Raw genomic sequence first — 11,450 nt, 5'->3', positions numbered from 1 at the left:
GACAAAGGCAGACACGGAGAGGAACACTGAGCAGGGAGATCTAGCCTGGAATGTCGTGAGAAAACTATCCATGGAGAGAGCCCTCTATTTCAATGAATACACATTCACCAAGTGAAAGGGGAAGGTTGTTGCCACAAGAGGGGACAGACCTTGCTAAGTGTCGAAGACACTGGGAACAAGGTAAGGTGAGACAGTCAGGATGTTCCACAGGTGCTATACAGAAAACTGGGGGAGGGGGAAGATGGGCCCCAGCAGAGCTGCCCAATGAGGGGCTCATGACAAGATTATCAGCTCCACGGCACAGAAAAGGAAGCTGAGCAGGGCCCAGGGATTCAGTGCCTGGGCCAGGGTCACAGAGTGGGGAAGTCACTGAGCCCCCCGAGACCCAGCCCAGGTCTGTGATACTCCTCTGCCTGCCAATGTACCAAGACTCCCCCGTCCCCACGAGTTACAGGTGAGCCCCAAGCAGGTCCTAATTCACTGACCACCTGTGGAACGGGGAGAGGGACACAGAAAACAACCTCAAAATCAACACTCAAGGCTTTTTCTGAAGAGCATATCTCTGTGCTCAAAGAGTTCATAGAATGTGAAGTTTTTTAAAACACAATTTTGAAGAAACAGAAGCCAATGTACACATTCACGGCATTCAGTTCCCCCAAATCAATTATGCTTAAGTGATGTTAGGGGCCTAACAGAGCCACAAAAGAGAGAACAATCTTCAGCCTCGAAACTGAAGCTGATCCTCTTGCCTTAATCTAACCCATTGTGTCTGGCCCTGCTTGCAAGCCCACGTCTGGTTCTCATTGCTTTTGTGGATTTAAGTAAAACCCTTTCCATAATCTAAATTAGGTTTTGTGTTGATGAGATTTCTTTGGTTATAATATGAAAATAAAAAAAAAAAAGAAAAACACCCAAATCCCTAAAATCCAGGCCTGCAATCTAGCGGACATGGGCTGTCCTAACAGATGGACAGAGCATTTTCCCCAAGAATGAGGGTGATGCTCGTGCGGGTGTGGCCCAGGGGGTGTGAAGTGCAGCCCCTTTTAAAAGAGCCAGAAGGGCTCGAGCTGTCCCCAGCCGCTGCTATTGCTTGTTGGTGCAGAGCGGCTAATGCAAACCATTCTGGGCCGGGTGTCGGCTGCAGGAGGCTGCAGGGACAAGCTGGGGGACTCTGCATCAAAAGCAGGCTTCGGATGCCAATTGTCTAGAAGAAACCACGTTTCATGCTGGGTGAGAACACAAAGACCAATCTAGCTCAACTTCTTGCCTGCTAGATGGAGAAATGTAGGATTTGGTTGGACAGATGACTTGCTCCAAATTAAGGTCAAGTTCATGGCATAGGCAGAACTAGAATCCAAACTCTCTGGCTTCCAGACCATCACTTTGATTTGGCTTAGCTACTCCAAAAGCCATGGAAGGCTTCTCGTTCCAAGTTTTTCTTTCCATTTGGGTGAGAAAAATGGGATACAATTCTGAAAGGGCTGCCCAGGGAACAGTGAAAAGAAAAAAAGGAAAATCCTAACAGTTTTGGCAGCAATAAGGATGTTCTACAATGCATTTCTAGATTTTGTATACCATCATCTCCTTTGTGCACACACTGATGGGTGTGCATTTTACCCATGTGGCTCTGTGTAAATATAGACCTGTCAGTTGCCTAGGCCACGTGCTTTGGGGTTGACAGATATGGCCCTTCTCCACAAGGAGAACATCCCCACTTGCACCTGGTGTTGGAACCACAGAAAGAAACATCCTATGTTGGTGTGTTGGTAGAGAGAAGATTGTCACTGTTGAAAAAACTCTTAGAGCATCTCCTAGTTCAGCATGTCCCAAAGAATAATCCACAGGAAGGGGAACTGCTGTTACAGACAGAAATGGGTGCCAGGGTCGAAAGACTTTGTGAAACTTTACTTTAATCCCCATTGAACAGGCTGCTTTACCAGAGGACTCCTTTGCCGCCGGGTCTTTGCCATGGCATCGTGCACTGAGGGTGTCAGGGAAAAGGATGGGAGATGCCCACTTTCCCAGACTTGTGTGTCTACTCAACTCCTTTTCATTCTAAGGACAACTTCATGAGATAAATGTGTCTTGGAAAATACCTTTAAAAGTTGACCTTTTCCAATATCCTCATTTTACATATGAGAAAAAATAAAAGTCTGAAGGAAAAAGTGACTTTCCTTAGGTGGCAGTAGTCATCTGAACCAGGACTCTAACCCTGACCTCCAGACAAAACCAAAGGACCAGATCCCTCTCTGCAGCTACATCCTTGCATCTTCAACAGAGTCATCAATACATAGGAAGGCAGTGATGATAAATAAGGGCTAAGTGTTTTACCTGCGTTATCTTACATCTTGATTACAATGCTAAGGGATAGATTCTCTTATTACCAATTTCACAGACAAGGAAATAGAAACTTAATATGCCAACCATTTGACCTTGGGCAAGTAGAAATACATGGAAAAGGAGTAAATGAATAAATAATACAGGATAAGACAATTTTTACTGCAGATATAAATGACTACCCCTAGATTCTTCCCCCCAAAGAGGAAGCTATAAAAGGAAGAAATAATAAAGGAATACAGTCACTCTTTGATCATGAAAGAGATCCTTCTCTCAAATGAGAGCTGAAGATCACACTCCAGACCCAACAGCCCTAGAACTCAGCCCCACGACCGACACTGAGCGGCTACACAGGTCTTGCAACATAACATCATTCTGAGCCTCCCTGCAGAAAGCCTGAGAAGGCCCATCAGGAAGGCATTAGCCTCGCCCTCCCACACTTCCATTGTCTCTTGAAAGTTGCTCAAGTCTTTTATGGCATCACCGAAATCCCATCTCTCGGGAGTTCACATTGTTTCTCACCCTTGCCTTTAATGCCTAGTGTGTTCCTTTCTCACACTAGGAAAACCTTAAAACTTAAAGTTAGAACTCCTGGGACTGGCCCCTGGCTCTGGACCTTACATGATGTGAGACCCTGGATGAATGATTTGGGGGACAAGAGAATCACTACTATCATCATCACCATCACCATCATCACCATCATCATCACCATCATCACCATCACCACCATCACCATCACCATCATCATCACCATCATCACCATCATCGAAGTGCTGATTGGTTGGCTTTACCTACCATTATCAGCATTAAGCTTCACAACAAACCGTTGAAGCAGCTGCTATTATTGTCCACCTTTTGTAAATAAGAAAATGTGACACAGAAAAGCTAAACTAGTTCATCAATTCATAAATGCTGTGAGGTGCATGACTTGTACGTGTGAGTGTGTCAGTGTGAATGAATTCTCTTCTGTCGTCACAAGCTTATGAGGTGGCATATCATCCCCATTATAAAGATGAGAACACTGAGTCTCAAAGAGAGTTAAAAATCTGCTAAATGCCACACCCATGGCAAATGAGTGGTGGGGGCAGAATCAGAGCTAAGAGCTGTATGTCTGCAAAGCCCAAAACCCAAACTTTTGATTCGATGATTCTGAGGTTTCTGACCCACAATGTCCTCCTTTGCACAGGAAGGTGATAACAATGCCTCCCTCTCCATGCCTGCAGCAAAGATGAGGGCATCCGGAAGATCTCTGAAGCTGTGTGCCCGGTGACGGTTGCCTATTTCTCGTCTTTGTCTATGCAGACCCAAAACGAGGAGCCTCCCTGGCAGGCTGCCATCTGCTGACTCTGGGTTCATGTGTTGGCTGCAAGTTTGCTTCACTCACCTAATTTTTTAGGGCCTTTTACAACGTATGAGGTCATTTGTCTTTGTTAGCAAAAAAGATTTAGTGATGAATTCACCCTACAGCATAATTAGCCCCAGGCCTGTCGGTCCCCAAGGGAATCCCTCCTATCTTAGCAAAACAGAGGCAACCTGAGGCACAGGGGCAAGTCACACTACTGAGTCCAGCTAATCCAACACAAAATGCGTTGAATCAACAGGTCTTTATTCCTGCCACCTCCAAGAGACTCCATTTCTCCCCGAAGCAAAACAAAGGAGTCTTTTTTTTTTTTTTTAACTTTTGTGAGCATTAAGGCTGATTGAACAACATAAACCCCAATTGTCAACTATTAAGAATGGCTGGATTCTTGGTTTGCATTTCTACAGATGCTCCTTTGGGTTTCGAGGAACAAAGGGGTGTACTTAGGAAGCGGAAGACACTTGTGGCACTCGCTGTGGCTTCTAGAACATGTCTCTACTTGATTCTTAAAAGACTTGCTGAACATAAAGGCTAGGTGGTTGCCAGCCCGCCTCAAAATGACAAGGATTTACTCAAAAGAGGGAGTTTGCACTTTAATTTTCAATCGCACTTTGTTCCTGCCCACAGAGCAACCAAACACGTGAGGGAAAGTTTGCTCTCCATCCCCGGCGGCTTAGATCGCTTGGCTATCATATGACCCTCAGCATCTAAGTCACCTCCGTCCTGGCATTGCCAAAAGGTTGATTGCTGTTCAGTTCCTCCTCTCAAAGGTTGTTCAGCAATAAACTATCTTCTCCTCACTGACTGAAGATAAATAAGGGGGGGAAATCCTGTGGAAATCCAACTGGCGGTAGATACGTGTTGGCAGAGATGGCTTCGGCCCTCAGAGTCCCTGGTTTTGGTGCGCACGATGAAGCCGGAGGGAGTATTTGCAGCCAGCCAAAGAGCAGAACCTCGCCTTCACTTCCAGTGAAGGGCCATGGCCAGAACAAGGAAGCAGGACTCACAGATGATCAAACCAGGAGACGCAGCAAGGACCAGGGCCTGGGGTTCTGCCCGAATCCATGGGAATGAAATTCCAGGGCTACTCTAGGCAGGGGCTGTGAAACGGCACTTCAGACATCCACAAACAAAACTCAGGGGCGAAATCCCCCGGTGTAACGTTCTCTTGCTGAACCTCTATATGGATTGTACGAGGCTTTTCAAGATCTCATGTTTCCCCAGATAGGATGCGTATTTGCTGATCACTTCCCAGGCAACCCAGTGCATTGAGGGACACTGCTAGATGGAACAGTGCCCTCTCCTGCTGTGTCTGTGCCCACAATTGCTCCGCTGATCCTTTGATACCGAACCCTGTGATCCTCTTCACAGTTCAGCCACGCTCTCCCACCTCTCCCTGCCACACTGTGCTCTCCTCCGCTCTCCTCAGTGAAATCTCATTCATCCTCAAGGACTGAGCTCCAGCTTCAGCTCCCTGGGGTCACCTTCATTGAGGCTAGTTTGGGGTTTCTCAGAATGATTGGGGCAAATTGAAGAACATGGCCAGGATATTTTGTAGTGCGTCCTATCAAAAGTAGGAGTCTATTTTCTTATTCTTTAGTCTCAAATCTGCTTCGATCCATAGAATGTGATGGAAGTGATACTATATGAGTTCTACAAGCCAGTGCCCAAGACACCTTGAAATGTCCCTCTTTGTCCTCTCGAAATGCTGGCCCAAGTTCACAACATAAAGAACATCTGTCTATCCTGCTGAAGGATGCGAAGCCAAGTGAAGAACCAAAGTACTCCCAGAGGATGCTAGCACCACCTGCCAGGAATGTGAGGCCATCTGGACCATCGCCCCGGCTGGGCTAACAGATGGTGGCGGCCCCTGAATGACCCCAGACGAGTCAGGAGAAGAACCACACAGCTGAGCCCAGCCCAGACTGCAGAATCGTGAGCAAATGCATGGTCTGGTTTTAAGACACAGCACTTTGAGGTGATTCGTTGGGCAGCAATAGATAATAGATACAATAAGACATTTTTCTTTGTATTTCAGAAAGATAACATACAAATAGAAAGGCACAGGAACTTTTGTGCTTAGGAAAGCAGATTACTTCCATGGAAAATCCTCACTTTCCTCCACCCTTTTTTTTTTTAATCTTTGCCTGAGATAGAGGGAGAGGGAAGTAGAGTGTGTGGGGGGTGGGTGGAGGGAAAGAGACAGACAGACAGACAAATTGTGAGAGACATCCATCAGTTGCCTCTTGTACGAGTCCCAACAGGGGATCCAACCCGCAACCTAGGTTTGTGCCCTGACCAGGGATTGAACTTGCAACCCTTTGGTGCACAGGTTGACGCTCTAACCGAGTCACCCGGCCAGGGCCCACCCCCGTTATCTAATTTCTATTCACTATTTAGGTCTCAAATTAGACAGCCTTTCTCTGGGACTTCTTCTCTGACTCCCCTAAGGTGGGGGTAGGTGCTTCTCTGATGGGATCCTTACCCGCCTGCTACAGCGCGTTTTACACCCCATGGCCGCGATGCCCGTTTCCCCCATCCGACTGGCGAGGCCAGAGCTTGCCATGGTTGTTACCGTGCGCCCAGCTTTAGTTCAGCACACGCTGTTTGGGAGAGGGTTTTCTGTTTAATATCTCATCTGCCCCCCAAGTGTCATTGATCCCCCTCACCAGAAATGTGGCAGCACGATCTTCGCAGCACCAGGAAGGATCTGACCAAGCTAGACCAGAGGACAACAATCACATCGATTTGTTTGGAACTTTTATTCTTGTCTTGCTGCCACTGAAGTCCATCTAGATTTACCCGACAGGCTCCCGGTGCAGATTATAGCGCCGCCCCCAGGAGCCTGTGTGCAAAGGCCTCTGGGCGAGCGCTCGTTTACATCTCGCCCTGACCTGAGCTTATGCAGTTGACTTGATTTTCAGTATCAACATTTTATAGAACAAGCGTAGCAACTGTCCTGCAGCCTGGCTTCAAACTGGACGCAGTAGCTGGACTTTTTAGGGGCTATTGTGATCACAGAAGGTGGTGCCTTACGCCATGCTCCCTGAATCCACAGTAAGCCAAAATTCCACATTGCATTCCACGTACCCAGAACTTGCCCTCAGTAGAAAAGCTTCTCTTTAGCACTTGGCAAAAGTCTTTGTTGAATTCGACTGCATTCTATTTGGAAAAGGAAACACAATCGCACAAGACACTAAATTCCTTGCAGAGAATTAACTATTTCTTCAGAGATTTGGATGTCCCCATGTTGTAGGGGAAGAAGAAGAAAAATTTTAGCTGTAGAAAAATCAGTGTTTGGAATCAGATAAATGTGAGTCTCTTTTCTGTCACCAGCCAGTTCGTGACAATGGAGAGGTACCTAAGAAGTGACACTGCGAATCCGCTGCCTAACGGTGTAAGGGAGGATAAAGTGACGTCTCTCACAAAATTAGCACGTCTAAAACCTCCCTGGATACATACAGCCACAGTTCCTGTGCCCGGCAGAGCAGCACAAAATCCTCCTCGTTCTCCATTGGCTCTGGTTTCCTGCAGGATACAATCTCTGCCCACCTGGTACCCTGGTTGACCTTGGACTCTAATACGTTCTGCCACTGAAGCGTGTATTGAATGTAGAGCACTTCCTGTGATCGCCAAAGTGTAAAAAAGTAGATAAAGAAAAATGACAGCTCCCTCTGAACCTGGAGATGTGGGGCTTATTGGCCCTGTCTCAGATTGCAAATTGTGTGTGTGTGTAACAGCCTAGCTTTGTGGAAGCCACAGGACCCTCCTTGTGAATAGGTGTAGGTGTGTGTGTGTCGGGGGGAGAGGTAGTTATATATACAGGGTCTGGAGACCCAGGAGGACTGCTTCCTACAAAGAGATCTTCTGAACCCGGGCCTCCGTAACCAGAGGTGAGCGCTTTGCGCCCCCTAGTGTTGCGTAAACACATTCGTTCTTGTGGCGCTGTGACTTGAGAACCGGGCTGGACGGTGCATCTCTGGGCCGATGCTGCCATCTCCTGGTTAGAGTCCCACTTAGCAAATCCCAGGATGTTCAGGGTTCCAGGCTGGAAGCTGCAAAGACTGGGCCTCTTTCCCCCGAGTCCCCGGAGAGTCAGAATCAGCTCTGGGAAGACATGAAAACACAAAGGAAAAAATAAGCTGGCTGTCAGTGGTGCCCACAATTCCCTTTGACATACTCTGGGCCCATCATCCCCTTGCACAAATCTCTGCCACTGCGTTTTTCAAACCTGCCTGTGCTGGAAGTTTTCTTTCTGGTCTTCGAAGGCCCCGTATGAGAGGTATGGTTCTGAAGCATCAGTGTTATGTAAAGATTTTGTTATTGTTCTTGGGATTTAAGCAACATTACCAGAAAGTAATTTGTTAAAGTTCTTCCTACAATGAAACAGGTAATCCAAAGTACTGGCAAATAGCCTGTGACATAATAGGTTTTTTCACATGTTATCTCTAACTGCTCCCCAACACACCCCACCCCAACCAAGCCTATGGTAACACACCAATGATTGCACACATCTGTGGCTACTCGCTCATCATCAGCTGTTTGATTACCTCTGCTGACGGAGCTCTCACTACCCATTATGCTGCTGATCATACTGTTGGACAATGGTATGTGTTAGCAAGCCCTCATTTGTCTGACTGGTTCCTTTATTCACATGGTGAACACATCTGAACAGACACCATGTGTCTTTTAGATCTTTTAGAGATCTTTTAGTATCTTTTAGAGAAGATACTAAAATCTTCTCTAAAATCAGAGAAGATTTTAGTATCCAGGTCTCTGTTCCTCAGAATAAATATTCTTAGGTGCTTCAGACATAGCACGCATGACATAGATTTCACAATCTCTATCATTCTTCCCCTACTGACTTGGATGCACTTCATTTTGTAAAACCCATCTCAGACTGAGTTTATCAGAGCTTTGGAAAGCGCCCTAAGCAGTACTCAATCAGCAGAAGCACTGTGATCTCCTTGTTCTGAACGCTAGAGTTGTATCAGTGTGTTTATGACGCATACCCGTGGTTTTACAGGGTCAGGAAGCCGGCCTGCACGCTGCCATCCAGATCTTTTCTCACAGGAACGCCTGCTAAATAAGCTGGTGATCTGGGTACTGACCGTGGTCTTTAGTGTATGTAACCTATTCGCATTCATAGCCTGAGACGGCTCTGGCCGCTGTGTCCGGACTTCCTGTATAATCCTGCCCTCCCCCTGGTTATCACGGTTTAAGGCTGTGGTTTAAGTTACTGCATGATGAGTACAGTTTCTACTGGGGGTAATGCAATTTTTTAGAATAGGCAGTGGTGATGCTTTCACAACATTGTGAAGTGCTTAACACCACTGAATGGTTCATTTAAATGGTTAAAATGGTCAATTTTATGTTATCTATATTTTACTTATAACAATACGTCAAAAAAGTCTGCGTACTTTCTTGCACAGTGGCACATACGTGTTCTGGCCTCTTTCTTCTCAACCTGAATAAACTTGCTCTCCTTCTCATTCTGACTTGTTCTTGGAACCTTTCCTGCACAGGTCAGAGTCAAGAACCTGGAGGTCCCAGATGTGCCAGGGCAGGGCCGGGCCAGCCACCCCACCCCACCCCACCCCACCCCATGGAACCTGTCTGGTGACAAGGTAATGGAGATTAGAGAGGAGGATCATTTGTCCTGGGTCACATCTTTAGCTGTGAGGATCCCCGGCTTGCACCTAACACTATCTGCCTTTAAAGGCTATGTTTTTCCTTCCACCACAAGAACAGACATGAAAAACCGGAAGAATCGGAAGCTTCCCCTTGTGGCAGTTCAGTGGTTCTCAGACTCCGTGGGTGAGCAGGCTGTGAATGCTGGCGCAGATCTGTCTGCCTGCTCCCTCCGTGTGCATGCGAGCAGAGGCAAAGTGGCTTGCGCAAGGCTGTCGGAGCAAATGTAAGTTGCACAATAAAACAGACACTCAATTCTCCTCGTTGAAAATAAGGGAAGAGACTTTGCCTGCCTTTCCTTAGAGAATCATCTTTAGCTAACTCCTAATCTCTTTGTCGTTCTCTTTGAAATGTACATAAATCCCTCTAAAAGCTGTGAATGGAAAAGGGGCTCTGCAGAAAGGAACCTCACAGTGCGGTCTGATCATAAGCCCCAAACCGGGCAGGTCTTGGTGGGCAGGCAAGCCCCAGGCCCACGACTTCTTTAATGCAGGGTTCTAACCACGTTCCTGTGCATCTAGGTGAACACACCTTTGAAATGCCAGAAGTAATTCCCTTGAAAGCGCAGCCACCCTCAGGAGAGCACAGTCTTACTAACTACCCTGTAATCCAATCCCTGCCTGGCTTTCTCCCACTTCATATGACCTTCCTGGGACCCCTCCTTCGTTCCAAATGCACACAAAAACGGCAAAACCGTCACTCTCCGGAGCATTTGAGATCTTGCTTCCTGGTGAATGTTATCGGTTTTGGCTCAAACTCACCAAAGTTATGCACAGATTTGGACCTTCTCACCTTGACAAAGCTGAGTAAACCTCTCACCACATTTACGACCCAGGAATTTCTGCCTCAAGGACCTGGGACCCATGGCTTTGAAATGTAATCATTGTGCATTTTACACCATATGTACATATTACACACATGGCATAAAGCCCATATGTGTGTTACACATGTGGCATTTGAGGAAGAGAGTGCCCATCACCCAGATCCCGTGGGAGGGCAGCAACCTGATTCGGCGGGTGTCTTGCTCCAAAGCTGCCTCCTGCCATTTAATTTTCCTTTGGATGAAACAGATTAGCTCACACAGGTCGCCCCGATTACCGAGTGAATCTAGGAGGACTCCTGTGTGACAGGTGGAGCTGTCAAGCCTGCTGTTGGAGGACCAGCCACTGTCCACCAGTGGGCTGTCTCCGCTCGCTGGCTATGGGAAAGGGCGCACTTTCTTTGTCTCTTCTTCAGTGGGTTGCCTGGCCCGTGCCTCACATTCTAGTGTGACGTTTATTCAGTAAAAGAACTGTCTTCTTTCTCAAATTCTACTTTTCGGGGTGAGGTTTTCTGTTGGGAGGAGATTTTATTTTATTTTATAGTTTTTAAGATTTTATTTATTTATTTTTAGAGAGAGGGGAAGGGGGAAGAAAAAGAAGGAGAGAAACATCAATGTGTGGTTGCCTCTCACACACCCTCTACTGGGTCCCTGGCCCGCAACCCAGGCGTGTATCCTGACTGGGAATCAAACCAGCGACCCTTTGGTTCGCAGGCCGGCAGTCAGTCCACTGAGTCACACCAGCCAGGGCTATTTCATTTTTATGTTTCCCTGACAAAGTCACACAGTGAACCAGGGCTGAGTCACAACGGGAACCACCTGATGCCTGTCCTGGTACTCTTCCCATTGGCTCCACTTCCTCTTACGAGTAGAGGGGAGCAGAATATGCCACCCCAAAATATGCCTCCTTGGCCTATGGATTATTTTGAGATGGTTATTTTAAGAAACAGCGGACACAGGAGAAGCTCTGAAAACTATGTAGAAGTTACCCTTTTGTGAGAGAGATTTACATTTATAATGAGAATCTCCCCTTTGTAAGGGTGTCTGCCTCTCTGTACCAGCAAAAGGAAGGTGACTGAATCTTTTATCAATGGAGAAGGACTTAAATCTGCCTAACAACCTTACCCTTGTTTGCTGTGCTTTTCTTAGTAACTGCCTGCAGCTGACCTCCCACAAGTCAACATCCTCTTTCCTCTTTAGCCAGAGATGTTATTTAAAGTGGTGGGAGGAACCATTTGCAGG

This window comes from Desmodus rotundus, chromosome 12, assembly GCF_022682495.2.
Source record: "Desmodus rotundus isolate HL8 chromosome 12, HLdesRot8A.1, whole genome shotgun sequence".
NCBI classification, from domain to species: Eukaryota; Metazoa; Chordata; class Mammalia; order Chiroptera; family Phyllostomidae; genus Desmodus; species Desmodus rotundus.
Note: the sequence above shows the minus strand (reverse complement) of the source record.